We start from the raw sequence: 5,585 nt of genomic DNA, 5'->3' as shown, positions 1-5,585 counted from the left end.
TTGAGGCTGCAGTGAGCTATGTACTCTAGGCTAGGCAAGAGGGTGAGACCCTGTCTCAAAAACAAACAAAATGTCAAGTGAAAGTTTAAAAATAATCAAAAGGGCCAAGCACAGTGGCTCACGAGGTCAGGAGTTCGAGACCAGCCTGACCAACATGCTGAAACCCCATCTCTACTAAAAATACAAAAATTAGCCGGGCACGGTGGTATGTGCCTGTAATCCTAGCTACTCTGGAGGCTGAGGCAGGAGAATCGCTTGAATCTGGGAGGCAGAGGTTGCAGTGAGCTGAGATTGCACCACCACACTCCAGCCTGGGCAACAGAGCAAGACTCTGTCTCAAAAAAAAAAATCATAAGTAATAATTAGTAATAATTAATACTAATAATTATAATAATTTAAAGGAGTATTTCTCAAGACACTTGCAAGAAAGTCTGCATGGTCAAAACTTTCCATAAGCATTATTATTAATATTATTTTCACACTAATACTAACCTATTTGCCTTATTATTTGTATTGACATATACATTGATGGTACAAAAGCAATGGTGGGTAAAACTACTGGAACCTTAACATGAATCAAAGCAGTGACGCCAAACTGAACTAGCAGTCATTGTGTTTTTCACCCTCCATGCACTTGCGGTCAAACAAACCCGCAGAAACATACCAATCCTTGATAAGGCAGTAAAACTTTTTAAATTTTTGTAAGATCTTGTCCCTCAAGTAGTGTCTAATTAATACTCTAGGTGAAGAAGTGGAAAATAGAAATAAAGCACTTCTGCAGCTTAGCAAAGGAGAATAATTGTCTCAAGAAAAAGCACTTTTTTTGTTTTAGTGTAAACCGAACTAATTGCTTTTTTCATGAAACATAATACTTTCCAGAAGAATGACTAGTTTTTCAGTTTTGGATAGTTGGTAAACCCTTTTTTTTTTTTTTTAATTTACAGGCAAGGTCTCTCTGTCACCCAGGTTGGAGTGCAGTGGTGTGATCTCGCCTCACTGCGGCCTCGTCCTCCTAGTGTCAAGCAATTCTCCCACCTCAGCCTCCTGGGTAGCTGGGACTACAGGTGTGCACCACCACGCCCAGCTAAGTTTTCTGAGTATTATTATTTATTTATTTATTTTAGTTGATACAAGGTCTCACTAAGTTGCCCAGGCTGGTCTCAAACTCCTGAGCTCCAGTGATCCTCCTGCCTTGGACTCCCAAAGTGCTGGGATGACAGACGTGAGCCACTGTATCCAACCAACTTATTGTTTTTAATGACCAAAGTGAGTCCACCACTTCAGAGAAAACAACTGATTGACTATTGTCAATAATAAAATTCAAGCTTTCAAGTGAAAATTAGAATTTTGAAAAACTTGTATTTGCCACTATAAACTTGACAGCTCCCCGACAGTTAAAACTTTTCTATTGAGATTGCTGGAGTATCTTAAGGAATGTGGGGTTTTTTTTTTTTTTTCATATTATATAATGAAATGTATCCACGTAAAAGGTTGAGAACTTCTGTCTTAAGGTTTAGGGTGGGTTCCTGTTAGCCAGACCATTTGATTCTTTCTTACTAAAAACAATTAGGTGTAAATCACATGCATGAAAAATGTGAGTTTCTCTACTTGAAAGTGACCGGCAGCTAAGCTGCTGGGTTGCACACTGAAGTTGTTTGTGGACATCCAGAATCACTTGAAAGGTAAGACCCACTCACCTGTTAAAAGTATAGATATGCGACTCTTAGAAAAATTAGTTCTATTTTTCTTGTAGCTTAATTATAAGAGAATGATCTAGATCTAAAAAGATCATAATCCACATTCCGTCTTGGTTTGAATATATTAAAAAGACAACAGTTTCTGGAGTCAGATAGGTCTTAGTTTGAACTCAGATGTCCACCGTTTCCATTGCAGGACTTTGAGATATTTACATCTCTGACCTCCAAACTAGCCTTCAGTGGTGCCTGTTGCCTGGTTTGACACCCTTCTGACCTCTCTCATGATGGGTGGTGGTCTGTTGGACAAATAGGATATGTCAGAAGTGATAGTATGTAACTTCTAAGATTAGGTTACAAAAAGATTTCATGCGTAAAGTCGTGCTAACTCAAAATCAAATGTCAATCTGTGTTTCTTTTCGTTTTAAGCACAGTTGATTCTCGAACAACACAGGTTTGAACTGTATTGGTCCATTTATATGAATTTTTTAAAATAAAAACTTATATCTTGAACTCTTGCTTTTCTTTTGGATCATAGCTCTGGGGGAAAGCAGCGGCCACACCAGGGGGCCCTGCAGGCCACTCAGGCTGTATGTGGAGAGGCCCGTATGGAAGAACTGAGGCTGCTAATAACCACGTGGGTGAACTTCGTAAGAGGGGTTTCAGCCCCAGCCAAGCCTTGAGACGGCTTGTGGCCTGGCTGACAGCGTGTCTTCAGCACCATGAGAGACTCTGAGCTAGAACCACCCAGACAAGCTGCTCCTGAAAGGAGCTGGGCACATTCCTCAGCCCCGGGCTCAAAACTCCCTGAGCCTAGCACAAACACATCCCATCCTCCCATCCCACCACCATATATCTCTCAAACTCCCTGAGCTCAGTACAAACACCACCTGGAAAGTCTCCGATAAGGAGACAGCCGTTCAAGGTTACTGAAAGCGCAGGAGCCAAAAGAATTTCTTTGTTCCCCTACAACTTTCGGGCTATAAAAAGCAAACGCTCGCATTGTTCGGGGCCCTCTTGTATACTGTGTAAAGGAGGGACCAAGTTCGAACTTGTAGTAAAGATCCTTGCCGCTTGGCTTTGACTCTGGACTCTGGTGGTCTTCTTTGGGGAACAAACAGTCTGGGCATAACATCTGGGGGCCCGTCCGGGATTCCCCAAGCCCACCAGACCCCTGGTCAACGGATCTGCTAGGATCGATCTACTGATAGGTGAGCTGGCTCGTCTCCGTTTGTCTGTCTGTGTCTGTGTGTCTGTTCTGAATCTGAATCTCTGACTCGCGAGGTCTGAAACTGAGGCTGGCACAGTCCTGGCGGACGCGCTATAGGACAGCCAGTGGAGACCGGTGGGAGACGTCCCCTGGCTCTCTTCTGATTTAAATTGCGATCTGAGTTGCCGGAGCGGGTTCGCGATCCGGGCAACAGTCTGAATTGCCCCGGTCCCCGGGTGCGCGCCTGCCGTCTGAATTGCCCCGGTCCCCGGGTGCGCGCCTGCCGTCTGAATTGCCCCGGTCCCCGGGTGCGCGCCTGCCGTCTGAATTGCCCCGGTCCCCGGGTGCGCGCCTGCCGTCTGAATTGCCCCGGTCCCCGGGTGCGCGCCTGCCGTCTGAATTGCCCCGGTCCCCGGGCTCCCGGCTTCCGGCGCGCGCTCGCGGCCCCGGTCCCCGGGCTCCCGGCTTCCGGCGCGCGCTCGCGGCCCCGGTCCCCGGGCTCCCGGCTTCCAGCGCGGATTTCCTTTACAGGGATTCCAACCCACAACCTAATTCTAACCCACATTCCTTTACAAAAAGAGACACAGAAAGTGAGACTGGAAAGAAGAGAAAATAAGTAAGAGAGAGACCATAGAGATGGGAAAGGGAGAAAGTGAGAAGGGAAATCGGAAAGAGAAAGGGGAGAAAACGGCAGACGTGGAGAGTCAGAGAAAGAGACTGAGTATAAAGGAGAAAGGACACGGGATGACAGAGAGACAGAAAGAGAAAGCGCGCGCGAATGAGATAGAAACTTAAAGAAAAGACCCTGTAAGTATGTCAATCAAAGATTTAGACAGAAACGGAAAAATTAGAGAGAGAGATAGAGGGACGGAGCAGGCGGAGGGGAGGCGGGCTCGCTGAAAGGGAAAGTAACTTTAAAAGGCTGGGGGGGCGGACGCGAGGGCGCACTTCGCGGACTAGGCCCCCCCCCCCAGCCGCCTGACTCCACGGTGGCTTTACCCCTTCGGGAAATAAAACCCCCAGATGACACAGAAATCCCCAAGCTCCAGTACTGGCCATTCTCCACCAGTGATCTGTATAACTAAAAGGCTCAGAGTGCTCGGTTTTCAGACAACCCCAAAGATTTACTGGCTTTACTGGATAGTGTCATGTTCACCCACCAGCCCATTTGAGATGATTGTCAGGAGCTCCTCCGAATCTTGTTTACCACGGAGGAGCGAGAGGGAATACAGGTAAAAGCTGGAAAGCTGGTCCCGGGGGACGACAGTCAACCGACTGCTAACCCTGACCTCATAAACGCGACCTTTCCTCTGACCAGGCCGGCGTAGGACTACAACACGGCAGAAGGTAGGGGACGGCTACACCTTTATCGCCAGACTCTAATGGCAGGTCTCCGGGCAGCTGCTTGCAAGCCCACTAATTTGGCTAAAATATATTCTATTCGGCAAGAAAAGACAGAGAGCCCAGCCACCTACTTAAAAAATTAATAAAAACTTTTAGACAGTACACCCCCATAGATCCAGAGGCTCCAGAAAGTCAGACAGCTGTTGTAATGTCTTTCATAAATCAGGCAGCCCCAGATATTAAAAAAACTCCAAAAACTAAAAAAACTTGGAAGAAAAGCGGATTCAAAACCTCCTTCAGATAGCCCAGCAGGTTTATAATAACAGAGATACTCCAGAAAAAAGGCAATTTAAGGCCACTAAAAAAATGACCAAGGTCCTGGCAGCAATAGTACAGAAAGAGCATCTACAGCCAGAGTACACCCAACCCAGGCAGCCCCCCAGGCATGATAATCTGAAAAAAGACCAATGTGCCTACTGCAAGGAGGCTGGCCACTGGGTAAGAGACTGCCCCAAAAAGAAACAACGAGGACAGGGACCCCCTAGGTCTACACCCGTACTAGTCACTCAAAATGAAGACAAGGGAAGACGGGGTTCGGATCCCCTCCCCGAACCTAGGGTAACTTTGCAAGTGGAGGGGTCCCCAGTCCAGTTCTTGGTCGATACGGGAGCACAGCACTCAGTCTTAGTTAAAACTAATGGAAAATTATCCTCCAAGTCCTCGTGGGTACAAGGGGCCACAGGAGTTAAGAAATACCCATGGACAACACAAAGAACAGTAAACCTCGGAGCCAAGAATGTAACCCATTCTTTCCTGGTTATCCCTGAGAGCCCCTGTCCCCTATTAGGGAGAGACCTGCTAACTAAAATGGGAGCACAGATCCATTTCCTCCCTGAGGGGCCCATCGTGACCAACTCCCACAATCAACCCGTGTCCGTCCTAACTATAACCCTAGAAGATGAGTACCGGCTCCACCAGGAGCAACCGGGCCCTGACCAGGACATAGCAACCTGGCTCCAGCAATATCCAGAAGCTTGGGCGGAAACGGGGGGCTTAGGACTAGCAAAACACCGTCCTGCTTTATTTGTTGAACTTAAACCTGGGGCAGACCCCGTGCGGGTACGCCAATACCCGATGCCCCTAGAGGCCAAGAAAGGAATTGCCCCGCATATCCGCCGGCTCCTTGACCAAGGAATCCTCTGCTCATGTCACTCACCCTGGAATACTCCATTGTTGCCGGTACAAAAACCTAATAGTGGAGAATACAGACCTGTACAAGACTTAAGAGAAATCAATAAGAGAGTTGTGGACATACACCCAACTGTGCCTAACCCATA

Source organism: Macaca nemestrina, chromosome 3 (assembly GCF_043159975.1).
Source record: "Macaca nemestrina isolate mMacNem1 chromosome 3, mMacNem.hap1, whole genome shotgun sequence".
NCBI classification, from domain to species: Eukaryota; Metazoa; Chordata; class Mammalia; order Primates; family Cercopithecidae; genus Macaca; species Macaca nemestrina.
This window is presented reverse-complemented; position numbering follows the sequence as displayed.